Genomic DNA, 25,172 nt, shown 5'->3' with positions numbered 1-25,172 from the left:
CTTTATTTCCAGTCTTAATCATACTACTCCGTGCCTAGTCACTGAAGCCAGAAGCCTAAGAAGTATTTTAGAGTCTTTTCTTTCTCCTTTCCCTGTCTTCAATATTTACTATGTAAATATTTCTCCAATCTGTTATTTTTTCCAGCCTTATTACCATCACTGCTCTGGTTCAGGTTCTCATATCTTCTTAAGAAGAAAGGGAGGGAATAGTCTCTTAATTGTCTCCAATGCTGCTTCCTTCAGATTTATCCCTTATATTGTAGCTAGGATACTCTACCTAAAATACAGGTGTTATTCGTGCTCACTGACTGCTCATTGCCTCTAGAGAAGGCCCTCTGTGATCTAGATTTTCCAGCCTCATCTTCCACTCTTGCCTGCCTTCTACTTTACCCTTTTATTTTAGGAGTCAGCAAACTGTGGCCAATTTTAGAACATTTTTGTTGCCCTCCCAGAAAACCCCCATGCCCATCAGCCTTCACTCTCCATTCCCTCAACCTCCTCTGTCAGCCCTAGACAACTGCTAAATCTACTTTCAGTCTCTATGGACTTGCCCATTCTTGTTATTTTGCATAAATAGAAACATCTGATCTTTTGTGACTGGCTGCTTTCACTTAGGGTTTATGTATGTTGTAACATGTATCAGTATATCATTCCTTTTTATTGCTGATTAATATTCATTGTAAGGATATGTCACATTTTATGTATCCATTCATCAGTTGATGGACATTTGGGTTGTTTCTACTTTTTGGCTATTATGAATAATGCTTCTATGAACATTTGTGTGCAAGTTTCTATATGGACATATGTTTTCACTTTTGGGGGGTATATATCTAGGTGAACTCTTCCTTATCCTTCAAGAATTGACTTTGAGGTCATTTCTTGCAGAACTTTTTCCTAGCCTCCTATGCTGAATTAAATGTCTTTTCTGTAAGGTTTTGATAATGCTCTCATAGTATTTACCACATTTTATTAGTAGCATCAGTGCCTTATTCAATTTATTCATGACTGCAAACAGTACAAAAGTTCACTTAATATTTGTTGAATTAGAAAAACTGTAAAGCAATCTATGCTTTTGAATTAAAATAAAAATTTTTAATTTTTTCTCTGCCTTATGTACATTAGCTTTTTAAAAAAAGTCTCAGAATACATATTGATATAACTGATCTTGAATTTATCTTTTTTAAGGCCTGCAAAGAAAACAAAAAGTGCTAAAGACAAAGCACCAGCTGAAAAAAAAGATGATATAGAGACAATAAAGTCATACTCGTACATGGAAGGTGAACCTGAGGATGATGTCTATTTAAAATGATTATACCGGCCGGGCGTGGTGGCTCACGCCTGTAATTCTAGCACTCTGGGAGGCTGAGGCAGGCGGATTGCTCAAGGTCAGCAGTTCAAAACCAGCCTGAGCGAGACCCCGTCTCTACTATAAAAAAATAGAAAGAAATTAATTGGCCAACTAACATATATATATAAAAAATTAGCCGGGCATGGTGGTGCATGCCTGTAGTCCCAGCTACTCGGGAGGCTGAGGCAGGAGGATTGCTTGAGCCCAGGAGTTTGAGGTTGCTGTGAGCGAGGCTGATGCCACGGCACTCACTCTAGCCTGGGCAACAAAGTGAGACTCTGTCTCAAAAAAATAAAATAAAATTAAATAAATAAATAAAATGGTTATACCCAAGGCAGATATATGACGTGGAGAAAGCTATTCACCTACTTAAGAAATTTCAAATTCTTGACTTCACTAATCCAAAGCAAGATGTTTTTCTTGTTTTGACACTGGATATGGCACTGGGAAAGAAGGTACGTACACTCAGTTAAAATAAGTTTATTTGTGAACAGTGGCTATGTGAATTAGTGTTTCTTAATTTTTAAAATTGTCTCTGTAAGTTTTAGAAAATCTGATGTTTTTTCTGTATTTTAGCATGAAAAAATTGTTTGTTTTTTAATTTTCCAAATATAAAATATTTTGAAAACACTCTGGAGAGTTGATGAACACATATCTTCTATTTCTAGTATATACTATTTCTAGTATGAATTTCAACAAAAGGTAGTGTTAAGTTCCCTGAGATGTTACTGTAACTCTGGAAAATGACTTAAGCTTCCTGGGTGTCATGTTATTCTCTATAAATGAGGGCTTTGTATTAGTTCAGTGTCTTTCAGATTTGTTCCTTAGAGTCCCAGGTTGAGACTAAGTTTGCATGGGTGGGGTTCCAGGGTCCTCTATCTTGCTTCAACCATAGCCTGTCTGCTTTATCTGTTTATATATTGGAGTTCTACCGAAGTCTATTGATAATAAAACTCTAAAAGCAAGGAAAACACTAGATTATTATTGAAGTCTATTATAGCCCTTAATTTTATAAGCTTCTTAAGAGATTTAATTTTTTTAGAAAGTACATTTAAATTTTTATTCTTGGGATACCTTTTTTGGCCAAACTAGAAGTTGTAAGTTTTTGAATATAATTTAACAGCCTTAACAACAAGAATAATAGAGCACCTAGGAGGAGGCAGTATGGTATAGTGCTTCGGAGCATTGGTCCTGGAGTCAGATTACAGTATGTAAGGACCAGAATCCTGCTGTACCTTTTTGAGTTTGGGCTTCTTTGCTCTTTGACCTTGGGTTTATTGCCTAAACTCTTTAAATCTCAGGTTTTTCATCTCTATAAAGGGAGCTAAAATGTTTAGTTCATGTTGTAGTGGGGATTAAATGAGATAATGCATGTAAAGGATTTAGTAAGTTCTTAATAACAACAGTCAGCATTTGCCAAACTCTTTTCTGTGTACCAGCCACAATGCTAACTGCTTTGCATGCATTTTTTCATTTAATTCTATAATAATCTCAAAAGAGGAAGCTGAGGCACAGAGAATGAAGTAACTTGCTAAAGGTCATAGAATGGGGGCAGAGTTAAGATTAAAGCCAAGATCTGTCTCATTACTTGGTTCTCATTTATTAGAAATAGTTTATATCAGCCATGTTACAATTTTTATTTTGTACTATAGTGTTCTTTTATTTTAAAAAATTTTGTAGTGTTCAAGATGATCACTTTCTCAGTCAGCTGTTAATGTCCTTTGTGACAAGGTCTTAAAGGACCACAAGCTTCATTTCATGTATGGAAGCCACTTGTAAACTAATGACATCAAAAAGATACTATTGTCTTCCTAAGGCATTTTTTTTTTCTTCACAGAGTTGCTTGTACAATAAGCCAGTGTTCTGCAGAGGATGCTATTATTATGATAGTTTACCAGTGAAAATTTACTGAAACTAGTTGTGACATGTTAATGGCAAAGGAATGCCAGTCGATAAAACAAAGTTTCATGGCTGATATAAAGTGTGCTTAAGAATTTGTGCCTTCTTACCTGAAAAGAAATCCCCAGGAAGATGTCTCTACTCAAAGTTTTTCTAAAAATATTAATCTTTCAATCAGTTTTATTAGGGGACAATCCCTTTTTTCTTTCTTCCAAGCCTTAAGGCTAACCCCAGACTATGGAGGGTCTAGAACTTGTTTCCTTGTGAAGTCTCTCTAAGAGATCTGAGCCTTAGTTCTTAATAGGTCCCTAGTCAAAATGACTGACCAGATTGGTTCTGAGGTCCTATAGAGTCTGTACCTGTATTAGAATGCCTCAAATGCATGCCATTGTTTCTTTTGGATTTTCAATTGACTTCCCAAGTAAATCTGAAAGTGGTAGTGGTCCAGATTGTTTCAACATAGACCCACTCAGAAGAGCCATTTATTTTTGGCAGTCTGTCTTGGATTTAGGGTTTACATTTCCTGGTTGTTTAGAGCCAATGATGGCAATTAGGGGTTGGTTACCTGCTGGGCACATCAGCTGTCTGTTGTCTATTGTTCATTATGTTTAGCTGTATTCATGTCCTTCTTGATGGTGTTAGAAAATTACATGTTTTTTTAAGAAAATTCAAGTTAGCAAACATTTATTGACATTCATCAGATGGAAAGCATTGTATTAGATGCTGGGAAGATATAGATATGCAAACACACTCATAAACTCATAATATTTGAGAGACTATGATGAATGACATAGAGATAGAAGCCAAGTGCCATGGGAGTATGAAGCTGGGGAGAAAGACTTAGATTTTTTATTATGGTTTCTTGAAAAAGAAATTTAATCTTTTATGCTTTAAAATTGTAATCAGTGAATACTTCTGGATCAACGAGTGGACATAGGGTAGAGTTAAAACACTAAAAACAAAACATGCCAGTTCTGGTTTTGATAGAATATGAGAAATATAGAAAAGATAAACTTTTCATAATTTTTCTCCTGTTGTATATTTAGAAAAAAGTGGAGCCATTTGCCATTGTTCTTAGGTTACCATACCCATTCTCCTCAGAAATCAATAAAGTTGCTGTATTTACATGGGTGAGTAACTTTTGCCAACTATTTCTCTCTCTGTCTTTCTCTCTTTTTTAAGAGATCACAGTAATCAATGATGAGAACAACTGAATAAATAGAGTTAGAGAAAATCTTAATATTCATCTAGTCTCATTTTCCCCATTTGGAGCTCAAAGCAGTTAGATAATTTATTTGAAGTTATGTCACTAGTTTGAGAAAGTGCTAACTTAGAATGTTAATCTCATCATTACTAGTCCATCACATTGTTTCTCATAAGAAATCAAAAAGAAGTGTGGAATTTATCCTACTAACTCCTTCCTATTCAAACTTCCTTCCCCAAACAATAATATGATTTTTGTAAAGCAATGGGACCACTTAGTGCTTCGGTGGCTCAGAAACTACTACTTTTAAAAATATGTAGTCTGGAAAGTCAAGAAAGTCAAGTATATAGCAAATGTAATAATAAAGCACTTTGTCAGTCTTTTTTTAATATAAATATTAGTTTATTATGTTTATGAATTTGTTTTATAATTACCTATAAACTAAATTTGTTTTGAATATAGTATCTGGAAGCATTTAATTGAAAATTGTTATATTTTCAATTAAAAATAAAAACCGCAATTTTTATTATGAACTGTGATGTTATTTCTGATGAAATACTTGAAAGCAAACTGAATATGTTTAAAAATTGATATTTCAAACTATTGTGTTTTGGTAGAATGCATCAGAGGTTAAAATTGCAGAAGAAAACGGAGCTGCTTTTGCAGGAGGAACTAATCTGATTCAGAAGGTACAGTGCTGTTTTCATGTTCATTAGGTATAGAGATTGGTCTGTTATCCTTGCCATCCATTGGTTTATTACATGAGGAACATAACCACGAGGCTCAGATCCTGTGATAAACGTTTAGTAGGGCTTTATGAGAACAGGGCAACATTTTTCCTACTTTTTTCAGTTTCAAACTCAAGCTAAGAATAAACTATCCAGATAGTGTCATATTGAATATACTTGATTTATATTATAATTTTTTTGCTTCCTTTTTATCTATGAGAGTTTTGTGGGTAGACTGGAAAGGGCAATATCACTCTGGTTTTGAATGAGAAATTTAAAATGAAATCCAAAGGTGGCACACATGCATATCTCTATTCATGTTTTGAAAATCAAATATTTGTTTTGCTTTCTTAGAGTGAAAGTATGATTCACTTAGTAGATGACAAAGTATTCAATCTGACCTCTATAATATGGTGCTTTTGGTTCCTCTTAACTTTTACCCCCTAGACAGTTCAGAGTGGTATAGGCTCAGCATGGTAGAGACAAATGATTATGTAGCCTGCCTTTGGAAAATAACAAAGAGTTTTTAGAGCCTGTTTGAAAACAAGAACAAAAAAATTTTTTTAAGAAGTTGGAAGAAGAGGTGTGGAGTTATTTTTGAAAACACAGAAGATTTTCCTAATATTCTCCAAAAGCTTCCCTTCTAAATATAATCATTTGGATTATGGAATTTTGGGGGATGGGGAGAGACAAGAAAAAGTGACCTGAAAATTTATCCTTTGTCTCATATTCATATTTCCATCTGGAGAACTTTTAACTGGGCTCATCCTTTGGGATATACAACAGTGCTCATTTGTTTTGTTCCACCTTAAATGTATTCTAAATTTGGGTGGGGATTTTGAATTTTTAACTGAGTCTCCAGAATGATTTCTGGGAGCAGAACTAGTAGAAAATAGGAAGAGATTATGCTTTAATAGGGGTTCTAGGCCAGATTCAGAGGATGTACACAGTTCTTTCTGATGTATCATTAGTTTTAATTTTTAAAATTAATTTTTTTTTAATTATTAAAAAATAAACATACCACAAATGCTTGGGAATTTTGGAGTAGAGCTTTGTCTCTGGAATCAGAGAATTAATCTTATTAAATCTGTGTACTATCTTCCATTTTATTTTATTTTTTGAGACAGGGTCTCCCTCTGTCACACAGGCTAGAGTGCAGCAGTGTGATCATAGCTCATTGCAACCTCAGACTTTGGGGCTCAAGCAATCCTCCTGGCTCCAGCCTCCTGAGTAGCTGGGCCTATGCCACCACACCCAGCTAATTTTTACATTTTTTGTAGAGGTAGGGTCTCACTGTTGCCCAAGCTGGTCTCTAACTCCTGGGCTCAAGCAATCCTCCTGCCTTGGCCTCTGAAAATGCTAGGATTACAGGTGTGAGCCACAGTGCCTGGCCCATCTATTTTCTTCCTATAAGCACAAGAGTATCTTGTAGAACTGTTATAGCCACTCCTCTCGTTCTCAAATGCTGTTAGAACTTACTTCCTTCTCAAGAAAGAAATGGTAATTGAGCAGAATCTGTTATGCTGCTGTATATTTAGAAAATGAAACATATTCTTAAAAGTAAACCAAATAAGGAAGCCAAACATGTTTTGAAATTTTTTGGTATATGAAATATTACAAGTATAGAATTTCTTTTTAGGGCCTCAGTGGTGGTCTGTTTTTAATGGGAACATGCCACCTGCAAATCATCATCATGAGTATATTCTTACAAGTTACCTTGCAAGAATTAGTTAAAGCTTGTCCATGTTATTTTTAGAAGGTATTCAGGTTATTAAGTAAATTCAATACAATTTTGCAAATAGTATCATGCTGCAATTTTTAATGCATTATTGTATTTTCAAATTAATTTACTATTTCACTTAGCTCTTGTAAAATGTAAAGTAGGATGAATTTAGAGACCTTGTAGTGATATCTTACATAACACCTTTATTAAATTCATTTTCCTTTGTTTTGAAATATCACGGATATGCCTGCTTCTGAGAGATTTGAAAGTTTTTCATGTTTTTACTTATCTCTCAGAGCATGATTTCCATCCACAGTTTTGTATCATTCCAAGATGTGATCTTAAGGTTAATTGTAGTGTAACTTTTAAACATAATTTTAAACTTAATGGAACGTGTCAAAGAATTAATATTGGAAGGTCTTGGAATAGAAATCTCACATACAGTTCTTTGACATTTCAAAATTGCCTCTGATTTCATGTGTCCAGGGATGAACGCCCTGGTTCTAGAACCTTATTTCCTGTGTTTGAATTCTGGCTCTGCCTCTTATGAGTGCACAGGCTGATTGGTCCTCCCTGAGCCCTCAGTTTCTTTATTTGGAATGTGTGGTCAATGTCAGTACTTACTTTATAAGGTTATTTTGAAGACTGGATGAACTAAACCTTGTAAAATATTTAGCAGAATACTTAGCACATGAGAAGTGCTCATTTGATGTAATTGTTATTGTTAAGGAGAGCATATTATGTTATTTAAGGAGAAAGGATTTGTAAAAAGAAAGAATAGTAACAGGAAGATAAAATTCTATAATCACTGCTTAGTTTTGCTGGAGTTCAAGTTTTTAGGGTTCACTGTGTAGCCCCATCCCAAGGTTTTGAACAGCATATTGTGGTAAGATTTCATGCAAAAAGAATTATTGGTGAAATATTTGTTTCCAAGGCAGTATCATTCTAAAAAGTTGCTTAATTTTATAATCAACAAAATTTTTAAGTATATCATAGTAGTATAATAATGATTTTGGTTGCTTGCCTAAATTAATCAAAAACGTTTTCTAAAAATTGACTATTAATAATAATCCCTTTGCTCTGAGAATGGAAATAAAGTGTAGATAATAAACTATAAATGAACTTGTCTTTGATCACTCCCCCTCCTCTTTTATTTTTAGTTATTGGTGGCAAGGAGAATTTTAGCTTCAGTTCTTTGTAAAAATAATTACAGATTCAGTTCTCTTGATGCTCTAAATTTAGGAAGCTAAATTAGGTTGCTAGTGAGTTTGGTAGCTAGTGCTTATTAATGTTACATGTGACCTATTGCAAAAATTTTAGCTTTAGTAGGTTTCTTCAGGTTTTTTTTTTTTTTTTTTTTTTTTTGAGACAGACAGAGTCTCGCTTGTTGACCAGGCTAGAGTGAGTGCCGTGGCATCAGCCTAGCTCACAGCAACCTCAAACTCCTAGGCTCAAGCAATCCTTCTGCCTCAGCCTCCCGAGTAGCTGGGACTACAGGCATGCGCCACCATGCCCGGCTAATTTTCTATATATATTAGTTGGCCAATTAATTTCTTTCTATTTATAGTAGAGACGGGGGTCTTGCTCTTGCTCAGGCTGGTTTCGAACTCCTGACCTCGAGCAATCCGCCCGCCTCAGCCTCCCAGAGTGCTAGGATTATAGGCGTGAGCCACCGCGCCCGGCTTGGTTTCTTCAGTTTTAAAGGACAAATGAATTCAACTTTGTGGAATTGTATGAGCTATGTGCATATCAGTGTGATGTTTATAACATTTTGCCTAGCATAACCCCATGGAAGAATTAAAATCATTAAGTATTTTTTGTTTTTACAAAATCGATATAGCTGTTTTTAAAAGAAAACAGAAGAAAATGTTTTGCTACTGCTCAAGCACCTTGGAGGTGCCTTTTGGATCAAGGAAAAGTTTGAACCTCTATGGAGGGTGAGGGTGGGATACATTTTGGGCCTTGTATCTATTGCCAGAGAGCAAAGTGCCTTTAAATTTTTTTAATTTATTTTTTTAATTGACAAATAAAAATTGTGTATGTTTTTTAAAAAAATGTTTTGCTTTTGATGGTTTTCATAATTGGTAAATGTATTCATATGATCCTTGTGTTTGAAGAAAATAATTGTGCTTAATGTCTGTTTTCTGAATTGTAAGGGAAATTACCAAATTCTTTATTCTCAGAAGAATAAAGCTTTTCATTTAATCTAAGATTATCTTTTTTTTTCTCATTTTCAGATTTTGGATGATGAAATTCATGTAGACTTTTATGTAGCTATTCCAGAAATAATGCCTGAGCTTAATCCATTGAAGAAGAAACTGAAAAAAAAGATTTCCAAAGCAAACTCGAAGTAAGAGAGAATTCTTTGTATTATTTCAATATACTATGAAAAACTTTCATCTTAACTTTGTTCAGTTAGGAAACAAAGTTGTTAATACTTATGTAGAATAAATAGTATGTCTTTGTATTTAAGTTTTTTTTTATATGAGAACATGAGGATTTGATTTTTTTTCTGTTGGCATTAATATTGGTAATCCAATATAATTTGAAAATGTGGTTACTTTATAATAATGGTTCTTTAAATTTAAATTATAGCCTAGCTCCAAATAAATATAATTTATTATCTACTAGGTATGTTATCATCACACTGTTTTATTGACTTTTATATTTCTTTATCAATTAATATGTATGCTCATTTATTTAAACATTCAACATATATGCGAATGCTGACTATGTGCATGGCTCTGCAGGTATTTTCCCTTAGGGAATTTTTCCATTATGGATATTTTCCCTTAAAGAGCCATGTTATAAAGTGTGAAATATTAAATAATAAATTCACAAGGTGCTATGGGTGTTCAGTGGAGGAGGAGTTTACATATAGGTGGGGAATCAGGGAAGGCATCATAAAGGAGGTGACATGTAGATATAAAGGGGTGACATTAATTGGATGAATTGATTAAGGTGAATATTATTTTGAGTATGTGGAATGTATTAATCATTGGAGTAAGTCAGAAATTAGAGGCCAAGTATAAGAAATATCAATTAGTTCTCTTTGGCTGTAGGGAATGGCACCCCTATATTGAAATAGAAGAAGATAATGGAAAATGATGTTGGACAGGTAGCTCGATGCCATATTGAGAAGGACTTTTATTGTGTGTTCAAAAGTAATCCCTTAGAAGTTTTTGAGGTGGAGAATGACATAATCTGTTCTTTAGAGCTTTAATTTGGCAAGAGTTTGTAAGATGTATTGGCATGAATTGAAACTAGAAGCAAGGAGACCAGTTAGTGTGCGATTGCAAGAGACTAATAAAGGTCTTTATAATGAGACTGGAGTGAAGAAGACAAATGTCAAAGATACTAGGACTTTGCAACTAAATGTTTAGTACTGGTAAGGGGGAGAAAGGGAAGAATCAAATGATGCTGAGATTTTTAAGCCTAGGGACTTTTCCTAATAAGCAATATCATTAATGGATACATTTGGGAAGAAAAGCAAGTTCATTTGCCTACAGTTTTTTTTTTTAGGTAGTGCTAAATGTCTGGTGTAGATAGGTATTGTTTCAAATAAAATTTTATAGTGTAAACAATAAATATTTAAAATTGTTTTAGTAGATTTGTCTTCAAATTTTAACTCTAGTTGAGCTAAAAAATCCTGCTAAAATTTTTCATCCATGCTAACCACTAACACTTGTCTGAATTCTAAATCATGATCAGTGATTTAAGCAAATTCGAATGGATTCTCCAGTTCTTTTCTTGTACTAGAGTTTTATTTATTTTTGATAGTCCATAGTAAATCACACCTCTTTATTAGCTATTGGACTGAGGTTTGATACTTTTTATTAGTAATTACCATTACAGTAGTATCTTTTGTCATGGAATCATATTTATATTATTTCCTAGGTAAGACTTAAAACTGAACATCATTTTAAAAATTAAGCCAGAATCGAAGTTAAATCTGATGAAAATATTTCTCATAATTGTTTTTTTGTTTCTAATTAAATTCAAGTTCAAATCAGAGCAAAATAAACTATAGTCAAAACTGAAAATGACTGGGTTTATCTAGCTCCTTACTTTGCATAGTGAACTGATTTTTCACAGATTTTAATTTTATCACCTTTGCTACTTTATTCATAGACAAGTCTGTAAAACCTTGTTTTTGGCTTCCATTTTCCTTAGCCATGAAGGATTTTTTTAAAAATTACCATTGTCATTGCAAAATTTAGGACTATGTTTTTTTTGTTTTTAAGTAACTTATTTCTTTATTCCAAATAACAAAAGTTTCCTGTTAAAATGTTCATTTTTATTTGTGCACTTTACTTTATTTCTGCTTTCGTAATGAATTACAACTTTGCATATCATGATGAAGCACTTAAGTATGCTTCCTCCCCATTTGTTCAACAAAGGCACCTTGAAAAAATAGTTTTTTCTTTTCTCTAACGTTTTCTTCTCACCCCCACATGATCTGTTTAACAGCACTGGCAAAACATTTGTGTTCTTTAAACATGAAGACAAATGATTAACCTGTCAAAAATGTTGAAACAGAATACATCAGATGTGCATTAGAACAAATGAAGCTTGAATTATGCATTTTCAGAGTTCATTCAGATTCTTGTTTAAGAACGTTTGATTCCACTTATATCCAACAAAAGTCTTTAGGGTAAAATAGAAATTACATTTTGAGCCAGTGGATGAAATTAAAAAACAAACAAGCTGAGCTCATTAGTTTCCCATTTTGTTTCAGTTTTATTTATGGGAGTGGGTGTGTGCACATTTTGCAGCATGTTTAATGCTGCAGTTTTATTCGGTTTAATTGCTTACATAGCTAGGCAAGTTCTCTTTTTCAAATGCACATTTGGCTTGTTTTCTCAGTATTTGTTTTTTGTTTCATTAAAAAAAAATTTAATTTGCTTTTTAAAATTTCTTGGAAGAAGAAAGTTTGCTTCATTTTTGTTTATCATTTGGCTTTTTCCCCACTCAATGTAAATGCCCCTGAAATTCTCTTATCTCTAATATAGGTCTATTTTATTGATTTTTAAAAATTCTTATTCCTAATCTTATCATTTACTAAACCAAAAATACTAATGTGAAAAATAGCTTGACTTAATTGAATTAGTCTTCTGCTACGCATATTAACCCGTGGTAGATACTGCGGCATGCATGGAAACAGTTGAATTCTTTTAAACCATATCAAATTATTGGCAGGTAAATGGGAAAGAGACATGCTTAGAAAATTAGAATTATACTAATATGTATTCCTCGTAGCATGTAGCTCTTAGAATTGATCACCAGTGCTCTAGTTGGAGTCTTGTTCAAAGGATATTCACACCTACTGAGCAGGACACTGCTTTCTGTAAGGAAGTTGGTTGTATCATTCGTGAGACTCATGGATGTTAAGATTCTTGAAATTTAGTGTGGAGTATTTTTAACTTGTAAAATAACATGTACATTAGAGTATTGTTTGCATTATTGGAATGATCAGAACTCTGATTATATAAGGAAAAATACTAAAACATAGAGAATTTTTGTAGGGTAATCAATTTGACATTAAAAAAAAATTCCCCCCCCTCATGTATTAGTTTAAAAACTGTCCATATGTGAAAGACTTTATTAATGATTAGGTACTGTTATGATTATTGTAGATCAATTATGGATGTATTACAGCTGGCTCTATTATGCTTTCCTTTGTTTCCCTTGCTTCAGCCTCCTTGCTCTTCACACACACACACACACACACTAAGACCCCTTTAGGTCTCTGGACATTTGTCCCATGTGTCTATAGGGCTCTTTGCTTATTTTCCTTGTTCAGTTTGTCACTAAAATATCACCTAAACAGACCATCCATGACCATCCTATATAAAATATTAACCCCCACTTCCCATTATCACTAGATAACTCATTATGCTTTTGTATTCCTTTTAATATTTACCACTCTTGGTACCTTATTTTTTAATTTGTGATTTGTGTTTAGATCCTCTCATTAGAGCAAGGGTCGTTTTGTTTTGTCCACTGCTGTATTCCCATTCCCATCCTATACTACATATTTGTAGTATGTACTCTATAAATATTTGTACAATGAACATTTAATACAGCATTCAATTGTTAGTAGTATAGAATTAAACAATGCAACTTAAAAATGGACTATTTACAATTTATAGGTTTTTCTCAGATTAGAATAATTGTATTTATAGTAATCATTTACTGTGTATGAAACCTTGGGTGTGTGATGGCTGTGAACAAGACAGACGACCAAGTCTTTGCCGTCATAGAACTAATACTTTTGTTTTCTGCAGTAGGCAAACTGGTTTGACTTTAGCGTTTAATTATGCTCAGATGTCTCTAGTTAAACAAACAAAAAGCAAACCACAGCCTCCCTCTGCCCCCAGCCATATTTGAGTCAACTATCCTTTCTAGCTATAATCTTAGTTCTTTCTGTTGTTTTATACCAAGTTTTTCAAATACGTAGTCTTTGGTGATTGGCTATCTCCATTTCCTTATGAAGCATTATTCTTTCTTACAGCCTTGTCTTCCATAATTTAGCTAAAATGTTGCTGTCAGTTGTAATCACAGGTCTTTCTTTTGCCAGATTCAAACTGTTTCTGGAAACTTTCTTTTACATTTACAATCCTAACTCACCTCCTTTCTCACTAACTATTCCTTATTTGTCTTTCATGGTAAAAAAAGAAAAGAGAAGGTACATCAGGGTGAAATACCTGATCATATAGTTTGGTATAGGTTATGTTCATTATGGAAATTGAACAGAAGGAATTAGAGGAAGAGAAGGGGAAAGGAAGAAAGAGGAGAAAAGTAGAAGAGCGTATAACACAGAGGAAAGAGAAGAACAATTTCATAGCAATAAGGAATAGCAAAGCTCTAGAAATAGCAGTGACAATTTAGCATTTGGCTATATTGAAAAGCAGAATAGAATAGTAGTAAATATAGACTTCTCTCAGTCTTGACTTTATCATCTACTATGATGTTGAACATACTTTTTAACATTTTTGTGCCTGTGTTTATTCATCTACAAAATGGGTTTCACCATAACATTATCCCATAGTGTTTCCGTGATATGTGCAGAGCTTAGCACAAGCTGGGTATATAAGAAGTACATAATATATATGGGCCACTGTTATTATAATTGGCTCTCTACACTTCCTAAAGTAGCTATTCATTTTCCACATTACTTTAGGAGAACTTATTCTTTTTCATGTATTCATATATCATTTCTACCTTTATAAATCATTTATTGAACAAACAGATAATTATTAAATGCCTACTATGTGCAGGCCCTGCACTTAGTACTGAGGATTGAAAAATAAAGACATTTCCCATCTTCAAGAAGATAAACATCAAGAGGGAAGAAAGATGAGAACAAACTGCTGCACTAAATTCAGTAAGTGTATTAGTGGAAAATGTATGAAGTACATAGAGGAATGAGGGACTACTTTGTAGAATCAGATTATATAAAGAAGATAGCTAGCAGTTCAGAGGTTAAGCAAGAATAAGCATTTGCTTTCCTCATGTACATGGGGATGACATTTCAGACAGAGGAAATGACCTTTTATAATGCACAAAAGTATGAGAGAGCTAGTTATGTTAAGGAAATTATAAGTAGCTTTCTGCCATTTGGTAGATAAGTGTTATCAGATAGTGGTAGTCAGTTGGGGGGGGGGGTCAGTGATAGTTGGTGGGCCAGGTCACAGAGGGCTTTGTGTGCTACACCGTGGAGATTCGATTTAATCCTCTGTGCAAATAGGAGCCATTGAAAACTGTTGCTCAGAAGAGTGATATAAAATATTTACTTATTAGAATGAATATTGTGGGGACTGGGTAAGTGGTAAGGTGTCCATATAAGGATCATGAAACTTTAAGAACAGTGACCAGTGAGGAGTCCGTTGCAGTAGTCTAGATAAAAGATGAATAAGGACAGCATCCGGTGGTGGCAAGGAAGACGGAAGAGGAAGGCTGTGTGGGATATTGAAGACGTAGAATTAACAGGAGTTGTTGATTTGATGTGGGGGGTAAGGGAGAGGAAGGAATCTAGAATGATTCCCTAATTTTGGTCTTGAGTAGCCCAGTGAATATTATTAAAGCTAAATATACAGGAGGTTTGGGCATGACAGTAATATTACAAGGGGAAGGGAGTAGATAGGCTGGTACAACTTTATTGTATATTAGCATAAAATAGTAACAGTATCAACATGAAGTAGGTTGTGATAAATCAGTGTGCACATTGTAATCTCTAGAGCAAGCAAAAAACACACACAAGGAGATACAGCTTAAATGAAGTAGAGTAATACAAATGATACGCTGAAATTTTTTTGTTTAAAACAAAGTAAGTCTGTAAAGGAGGAACAAGAACAAACAAGATGAGACAAATAGAAAATATATACCAAAATGAAGACCTAAGTCTAGCCATATCATTAGTTGTGTTAATTGGAAATGGACTACACACTCCAACCTAAAGGCAGGTTTTAAGATATATAAGACGATGAAAAAACAATCCATCTCTATGCTGTCTACAGGAGACCTTCTTTATATTCAAACACACAAATAGGCTCAAAATAAAATGATGGGCAAGGTATGCTATGAAAATAGTAAGCATTAGAGAGTTGAGTTCTATATTGTCAGACAAAATAGACTTTAAGGATTATTGCTAGAGAAAAGATGGATATTCTTTAATAATAATAATAATAGGTCATATTCATGTAAAAACAAAGCCTCAAAATACATGAAGCAAACATGGCAGAAATGAAAGGAGAAATAGAGTGATTGTCAAGTATAATTAGAGATTTTAATGTTCTCAATAACTGATAGAACATATAGACAGAAAAATCAGTAAAGATATAAAAGATTTGAGCAACATTCTCAACCATCTTGGCCTAATTGATATTTATAGAACACTTCACCCAACAACAGCTAGTGTTGTTTGATATTGCTCATTCACCAGGATAGACCATTTGCTGGGTTATAAGACAAGTCTTAAATTTATTGATTTGAAAGAATTGAACTCAATACACAGTATGTTTTCTAATCATAACTGAGTTAAATTAGAAATTTGTAACCATGAAAAATTTCCAAATACATTCAAATTAAACAACCCACTATTAAGTAACTCATTGATCAAAGAAGAAATCAGAGAATGTCTTGAACTGAATGACAGTGAAAACAACATACCAAAACTTGTTGAATGTAACTGAAACAGTATTTACAGTGACATTTATAGCTTTAAAGGCCAAATTAGCTGTGTTTGAGGTGACAGGTGCTTATAGTCCCAGCTACTTGAGAGGCTAAGGTGGGAGGACCCTTTGGGGACTGGAGTTCGATGCAGCAGTGCGTTATGATCATGCCTGTGAATAGCCACTGCACTCCAGCCTAGGTAATATAGCAAGACCCTGTCAGATAGATGAGAGAGAGAGAGAGAGAGAAAGGCTTTAAAATCATTGTTCTAAGGTTTTACCTTATGAACCTAGAAAAAAAGAAGCAAATTAAACCCAAGCCCAAAGTAAGAAGAAGGAAGAAAATAATAAAGATAAGAGTGGAAGTCACTGAAATAGAAAAAGGATAAGCAGTAGGGAAAAATCAATGAAAGCAAAACTCATTCTTTAAAAGGATCAATAAAGTTGATAAAAACTTTAGCTGGACTGATTTTTTTTCTTTTATAAAAGCGAAGATAGATTATCAGTGTCAGGAATGAAAGAAGAGACATTAATACATATTCCATAAACATTAAAAGATAATAAGGCAATATTATGAGCAACTTTATGCCAATAAATGTGACAACTTACGTGAAATAGACAAATTTCTTGAAAGACAAATTCCCAAAAGTATATGGGAGAAATAGAAAATCTAAATAGATCTACATCAAGTAAAGAAATTGAATTAGTTTTATAACTTCCTCCAATGAAAAGTCCAGGCCCACCTGACTTCTTACTGGTGCATTCTATCCAACACTTAAAGAGCAAATAATACCAATCCTTCACAACCTCTGTGACAAAAGAACACATGCCAGCTCATTTTATGAGCTTGGTGTTAGCCTGATGTAAAAGCTAGATAGAGGACATCACAAAAACTGCAGATGAATATTCTTTATGAGCATAGAAGCAAAAAAAAAAAAAAAAAAAAAGAAAAACGAAACCCCGAAATTCTTAACAAAATATTAGCAAATTGAATCCAGCAATATACAAATAAAGCTTAATACACCTTAACTAAGGAAGTTTATTCCAGGACTACGAAGTTGGCTTAACTATCTGAACATTAATATAATAAACTACATTAATAGAATAAAAGATAAAGACCTTAAGATCATCTTGGTAGTTGCAAAGAAAGCATTTGATAAAATCCAATACCTATTCATAAGAACTCTAGAATACTAGAAATAGAAGTAACCTTCCTCAACTTGACAAAGCACATCTATGAAAAAGCAACATTCTTTTTTTTTATTTCAGCATAATATGGGGGTACAAATGTTAAAGTTATGTACATTGCTCTTGCCTTTCCTCCCCCGAGTCAGAACTTCAAGCATGTCCATCCCCTAGACAGTACACATTGTACTTATTATGTATATATATACCCATCCCCTCCTCCCTCCTCCCACCTGCCCAACACCTGATAAATTTTTTTTTTTTAACATTTTGGTTACATTTTATATCTTTGCCTTTCCCTAGCAACATTCTTAATGGTGAGACCATTGAAAAGAAATTCTTTCTCCCTAAGATCAGGAACAAGGCAAAGATCTCTACTGCCACCACTTATGTTTAACATTTCAGTGAAATAAAGGGCATACTGTGGGAAAGGAAGAAATAAAACTGTTTTTATTCTTAGATCATATTTTAAGATACCCTAGTAAGTGAATTCTAAGTGAATTTAGCAAGATTACAAGATCAGTATACAGAAATCAACTATATTTCTATATACTGCCAATGTATAATCAACATGAAATGTATAAAACAGTTTCATTCACATAAGCCTAAGAAAATCAAAATATTTAGGAATAAGTTTAACAAAAGTTGTTCAAGACCTATTCACAGAAAACTGCTAAGTCTTGCTGAAAGTTTAAGGAATACCTAAATGAATAGAGGGTATACCATAGTTATGGCTTTGAAAGCATTATATTGTTAAGATGAACTTCCCAAGTTTTTCTTTAGATTTAATGCAATTCCAGCCAAACTCCCAGAAGGCTTTAAAAAAAAAGAAATTGGCAAGTTTAGTCTAATATTTAAATGGAAATGCAAAGAACTTAGAATAGAAAAAATGATTTATAATAAAAAGGAAGAACAAAGTTGGAGGACCTGCACTACTTGATTTAAGGCTTTACCATAAAGCTGCAGTAATCCAAGACAGTGTGGTATGGCATTTAAGGATAGATGAATATGGATCAAATGTTGAAAGGTCAGAAATCGACTGAAACCTATATGGCCAACTGATTTTTCAACAAAGGTGCCAAGATTACATAGCAAAAGAATAGTTTTTTCAATGAATGGTGTTGAAATAACTGGATATCACTTAACCCTCACGTTAAATACAAAAATTAATTCAAAATGGATCATAGACCTAAATGTAAGGGGTACAGCCAGGAAATTGTAGAAGAAAATTTTCTAGGAGAAAATCTTCGTGACCTTGGATTAGGCAAAGATTTCTTAGGACACAAAAAAAGCATGAGCCATAGAATAAAAAATTAGTAAATTGGAATTTATCAAAATTAAAAACTTTTGCTTATGGGTAGATACCACTAAGAAAATGAAAAGGCAAGCCACAGATTAGGGGAAAATATTTGCCACACATATCTCTGACAAAGGAGACTTGTATCCAGAATATACAAAGAACTCTTATATAGTCAATGTGACATATATAGTCAACATGACTATCAACCTAATTTTTTGAAAAGAGGACAAAAGAATTAAACAGGCACATTTCAAAAGAGTATATACAATTGGCCATGAAACACATAAGATGATACTAAACATCTTGGTCATTAGGGAAATATAAATTAGATAAAGAAGAAAGATAGGAAAAGAATTATATAAGATCAAAGGAAGAAAGTTTTATTTTTGTTTTAGGATGGAACTGACTTAAAAACTAAAATCTGCATCATCCTCAATCTGGCACCTTTTCTGTTTTCTTTTTTCTAACTGTATACAAATATATTTCTTTCAGTATTTTTTTAGTACCTTCATATCAGTATGTTTTAATGGAGAATTATTTGTCTTTCCTTCTTAAGTCCTATTCTTTTCTTCTTCCTTACCATTACATCATCACTATGATATCAGACTTGAAATTATGAAGTCATTTATTCATTCTTCCAACAAACATTTGTCATCCTTACTAATTACCTGCATGTACCTAGGTAGAGATGTCAAGTAGGTGGTTGGAAATCATGAGGGAGGTTGTGGCTGGAGGTAGAGATTTAGCAATTGTCAATGGATGGATGGTATTTAGTCACGTGTCTGGAGGAGATCACTTAGGGAGGTGTGCGTGGATAGAGTAAGTGAGGTCTTATGACTGAGTCCTGAGGTAGTTCAGCCTTTGAAAGTCAGCTAAGTGAGGGTGGGCGGCTCAGCCAGAATGGAATGGGTAGAGACACACTCTGTGCACCACTGCGGAAAGGTCAAGTCAGAGGAACGCTGAGAAGTGACTTGGATTTGCCAGCTCAAAGGTCATTGGTGACCTTGACAAGTGTATTTTTAGTGGAGTAATGGGAATGATAACCTGACTAAAGTATGTATAAAAGAAAATGGAAGGAGAGGAAGTAGAGAAAGAAAGGTAGACAGCTGTTTTTTGGAGACCTTATGCTCTTATGGAGGGTGTTGGATGGTAACTGGAAGACAGTGTGAAGTTTTTTTGTTTTATTTTGAAAAGGGAGTTTTTATAGCAAGTTTGTAAGCTAACGAAGATTATCTAGGGAAGCAGGGAAAATGGACATTGTAGATGAGAGAAGGGAGGAGCAGTTCAGTCGCAAATGAAGAGAGATGGCCTTTGGCAGGAACACAGGCAGTTCGTCTGTAGTAACAGGAAGGAAGGCAGTGTTGTGGGTATAGATTTAAGTCAGTCTCAGGATAATTCTTGAGCTCTCACTATGTGTAAGGCACCATTCTTATGAAAACAAACTTTAAAAAGCATGTATTTAAAGAAGTTTAGGTAGAGATACAGACAGTTTAACCAAGTGTCTGTTTTTTGTGTACTACTATTAGCATTTACTGTTCACTAATACGCTGTCATACTGTTTAGTACTGAATTATATCACACTGTGATAGTGAAAAATAGTCATTGTTCCATTTGTATGTCCCTTATCTCCCAATTAGATTATAAGTTCTTCATAGGTAGTTACTTTGATTTACAGCTGAAGTGCTCCTGAGCCGTACTGAGCCACTGCTGGGATAATCCCTCAGAAGTGATGCGTGCTGAGGGTATGCTGTGCCCTCTGCGTGACGAGTTCCTCACGTTGACTCATCCAGGGAAGACTTGCAAGAAGCACAGAGGGAGTGGTGTCTTTTTAGTGGCACATTCTTCATTGTATTTCTTCTTACCCTTCAAATACTTCACATTTTCTATGCATAGAATTAAAAGTTTTCAAATTAAGCTATGGTATGGTAGCATATTTTTAAAATACGTATTTTTGTGTATTAAATGTGTGTTAAAGTGATAATGACTAAGTCTTAGGAGGGTATAGTTATAGTTTATTTTGGGAGTCTCCTGTATGATCCTTTGAAATTCTTAATTTTTACTCTGATTCCATTTTTCTCCTTACGATTTTTAGTTGCATCTTTTTTCCATCCTAGTAGAGGACAAAGTGACATTAGAATCCAATAAATTAAGTTTTAGTTTTTCATTCTTTTCTCATGCTAGTTTCTATAACCATTGTGTAGTAGTGAGCTACTTCGAACTGTGTCAGTCATTGTGATATTGTTTCCACTGCTAAATCTTACTGCTATCTAGCTCTTTCACTTCTTTATGGTAAAGGAGGTCAGGTATATTCTGTGCAAGGTACGTAAAAGTTCTTAAGTCTCAAGACTATGCTGTTAGCTTTTGTCATAGATTATTCTATAGATTTTATTTTAATATGTCATCTGTGTTTTTAAAGTATGTTAAGTATCATCGTTGCATATACTTATTTATTAGTTATCTGTAATAGTGCAATAACATTACTACAAATTTAGTGGCTTAAAACAGCACACATTTATTATCTCACCATTTCTGTGTGTCAGGAATAAATGTTAGCTGAGCTGGGTGCTCTGCTTACAGATCTCACAAAGGTCTAGTCAATGTGTTGGTTGGGGCTCTCGTCTCATCTGAGACATGACTGGGGATGGTTCTGCTTCCAGATTCAAATGGGTGTTGGCAGAATTTGGTTCCCTGTAGGTTGCTAGACAAAGGGCTTCTGTTTTTTTCTTGCTGGCTGTCAGCCTGAGGCTGTTTTCAGCTTCTTGCCCTGTGGCCCTCTGTATGGCAGCCCACAACATTGTAGCTTGCCTCTTCAGAGTTAATAAGGGATAGAGTCTCCTCCAAGACAGGCATCATAGTTTTATGTAATGTAATCATGCACAAATAATCATTCTGCTTCTTGGTTAGAAGCAAGTTGCAGGTCTTATCCACACTTAATGGAGGGGATTGTATGAGAGCATGAACACCAGGAAATGGGGATCTTTAGGGGGCTACCCTAAAGTCCATCTGCCACAACTTATTTGCTGCATTTTCACATGGGATACACGTTTGTCTTATTCTGTAATTTCTGCTACTTATTTAGATGTAGTGATAATTTTGAATTTTTTTGTTTTTCTAACCAGATTCCATTGGCCATGACATCCCCAAAATGCTTGAACTATTTAAAAATGGACATGAAATTAAGGTAGATGAAGAAAGGGAGAATTTTCTTGAGACCAGGATAGCAACAGTAAGTTATGATGGGAGTTATCAAATAACCCTCTTTTTTCTTTTTTGTTCATGTAATTCATTAATAATTTATAATATGCCAGTCATTTGAACTTGTTCTTGGCGCCAGCATTAGGAGTGGCACTAAATATACACATAGATAATTTAAAAAAAATTTTTTTTGTAGATGTAGGGTCTTGCTATATCGCTCAGGCTAGTCTCAAACTTCTGGCCTTAAGCAATTCTCCTGCCTTAGCTCACCAAAGTGCTAGGATTATAGGTGTGAGCCACCATGCCCAGCCAATTTTTTAATTCTGTAGATTGAACTCACAAATTTTAATGGTATTTGTAAATTCCTTACAGAGTTATGTGCTACCCACTGACATTTACTTGTACTTTGCCTTATTTATCTATTTTGTATATGTGTTTTTTGTTCTCTTATTTTTTGCTTATACTTTAGTGGAATTGAATAATTTGCTTTATTTTAATGGATTGTGTCTGATTATTTCTGTGTTTTGAAAATTATTTGCTTTTAGAAGATGCAAAGCCATTTTTAGGACACTAATACAGATGCCTAATTTATAGGACTATGTTTTTAAATATATAGTCATTAGAAACATTAAAGTTATTTATACTAAAGAATCTCTAAAGTGCCTTTTAACATATGTAATTTTTTCCTATTCAGTAACTTTAAGAATAAGAGTAATATTGATAGCAAAATTTAAACAGTGCCTACCTAGTGTCAGGTGCTATTCTAAATGCTTCTCATATATTCTTTTAATCCTCAACCCTATGAGAGGTAAAATCATCACCCCCATTTTATAGATGAAGGCATGGAAGCCCAGAGAAGTTAAATAGCTTTTCTGAGGTTACACAGCTACTGTAAGGCAGAATAGATATTTGAACCTTGGCAGTTTCCTCAAGAGTCCAGGCTCTTTGCCCCTATATCATCTTGCTTATGGCTGGAATTATTTGAGCAGTAGCAGTTATTCAATAATCAAATAACCCTCTTTGTCTTCCCATCTTACTTTTAAAAGGAATTCTGCATCATAGCCAACAGCTAGTAGTCCAAGCTCATTGAGCTGTGTCCACTGTAGATCATCAAAAATGTAGAAGAAGTACGCAAGTTAGGTGTTTTTTGTTTTGGAGACAAGATCTTGTTGTCTCGTCCAGGCTGGCCTTGAACTCCTCCTGGGCTTAAGCTATCCTCCTGCCTCAGCCTCCTGAGTAGCAGGGACTGCAGGCGTACATCACTACACCTGGCTTCTCAGCTAGTTTTATGGTAGAAAAGCTTGCTTTTAGAAAGGGAGCAAAACAGGTTAATCCAGTCAGAGATTGGGAAACTTCTCCTTGCCATCATTACTGTTAAAGCTCACTTCCAATTTATTTGACTCTGAGCTCTGCTATAATCTGATGTTGGAATTTTCTTGTTCCCAAAAGGTCCTTGGCAGTGCTTCTTGTTTCTTAGGGTTGACAACATTGTAATCTAAACATCAAACAAACAAAAAACAAAATACAAATTTTAAGAGCCTGTTCTGGAGCTATAGAGACTTGAGTTTGGATACCTGTTCTGTTACTTATGACCTCGCAGGCTTTAAATAAGTTTCTTAATGTTGTCATGTCTCAAATTTCCTCATCTATAAAATGTGTATAAAAAGGCCTGTTTCTTAGATATGACACCAAAAGCATGATCCATAAAAGAAATTGCCCTTTATAAAACTTAAAAGCTTCTGCTCTTTAAAAGATGCTGTCAAGGGAACAAAAAGACAAATTACAGACTGGGAAAGAATATTTGAAAATCATATATCCGATTAATCTAGAATATATAAAAATTTAAAAACTCCATAATAAAACTGCCCAATTTAAAAATTGGCAAAAGATTTGAACACATTTCATCAAGAAAATATACCGATGACAAACATATGAGAAGGGGCCCATCATCTTTAGTTGTTAGGAAATGTAGATGAGAACCACAATGAGCTATCACTACACATCTGTTGGAATGGATAAAATTAAAAAGACTGGCCATAAAGTGTTGTGAGGATGTGGAGGGACTGGAACACTACTGATAGTGTCTGTGAGCGTGTTAAATGATGCAACCTCCATGGCAAACCATTTGGCAGTTTCTTAAATTGAGTATCCACCTACTGTAATATGATCCTACGATTCCACTTTTAGATAATTTACCCAGGAGAAATAAAAACATAAGGCCATACAAAGATTTTGTAAGCAAGTGTTCATATGAGATTTATTTGTAATAGCCCAGAACTGGAAAAATTCCAAATGTTCATCACAGATGAATATATAAACAAAGATATTCTTTAGTGATAAAAACAAAACAAAACTCTTGATACATACAGTATTGGTGGATTTCAAAATGATTATGCTGAGTGAAAGAAGTTGGAAAAGAGGAGTACATCTTGTATGATTCTATTTATGTACAATTCTGACAAATGTGAAGTAATGTATAGTGACAGAAAGCAGACCAGTGGTTGCCTTGGGGACAAAAGTGTGTGGGGAAGGGCAGGAAGGAGGAATTTCAAAGGGGCATGATGAATTTTGGGAGTAATTGATATGTTTGTTATCCTGACCTGGTGATGATTTCATGAGTGTATAGGTAGTGTATACGTATGTCAAAGCTTAATAAATTGTCCACTTTAAGAATGTGCTGCATATCCAATGCAATACTATTTAGCAATAAAAATGTAACAGACTACAGTTACATGGAACATGATGAACCTCGAAAACATTATGCCCAGGGAAAGAAGCCAGACACAGAACTCCCGTAGTGTATGATACGATTTATATGAAATATCCAGTGCAGAGATTGAATGTGGCCGGCAAAGCCTAAAATGTTTACTGTCTAGCTATTTTCAGGAAAGGTTTGCTGACTCCTGGTTTAGAAAAACACCTTTTGGGAGAGTGAAATGGATTAGTTTTATGTTTCTGTCTGCACAGTAGAGATTGTCTCACTTTAGTTAAATCGTCTTGCTATCCCTTGTTATGTTTCTACAAAGGATCTTCACTTCAAGATCTGATTCTAATATTGGTGTAACGTGAAATTGGTCTTGAGTAGTTTAAACTAGTTTTCCTTCTGTATCAAAGTGGTAAATACAATCAGTTGAATGATCTTTCTTAGGGTGAGCATCTTGAGTGTCAGAACTTAGCAATTGATGCCTTTGTAGATCAGCACTCTGTATACTAATGCTCCAGCCTTTGTTATCAGTACTTGCAGGTAAATTAGTTTCATTCTTAATCCTTCCTACCATTTGTAGCTACAACTTACATATTCCTGAATTTGCTTTATGTCTATATGCTATCAAATCAAATGCTCATATTAGTGAAAATGTCACTCAAATGATATGTTAGACATCATGAACATAGGACAAGTTATTGGAATATTTTATT

General features: G+C 34.2%; 1 pseudogene; it reads left to right on the top strand.

Annotated features, from left to right (window-relative positions):
• LOC105863189 (large ribosomal subunit protein uL1m-like) overlaps positions 1-25,172 on the top strand; it is a 69,656-nt pseudogene that overhangs the window by 29,449 nt on the left and 15,035 nt on the right.

Source organism: Microcebus murinus, chromosome X (genome assembly GCF_040939455.1).
Source record: "Microcebus murinus isolate Inina chromosome X, M.murinus_Inina_mat1.0, whole genome shotgun sequence".
NCBI lineage: Eukaryota > Metazoa > Chordata > Mammalia > Primates > Cheirogaleidae > Microcebus > Microcebus murinus.
Note: the sequence above shows the minus strand (reverse complement) of the source record. Positions and strands in the feature narration are given on the sequence as shown.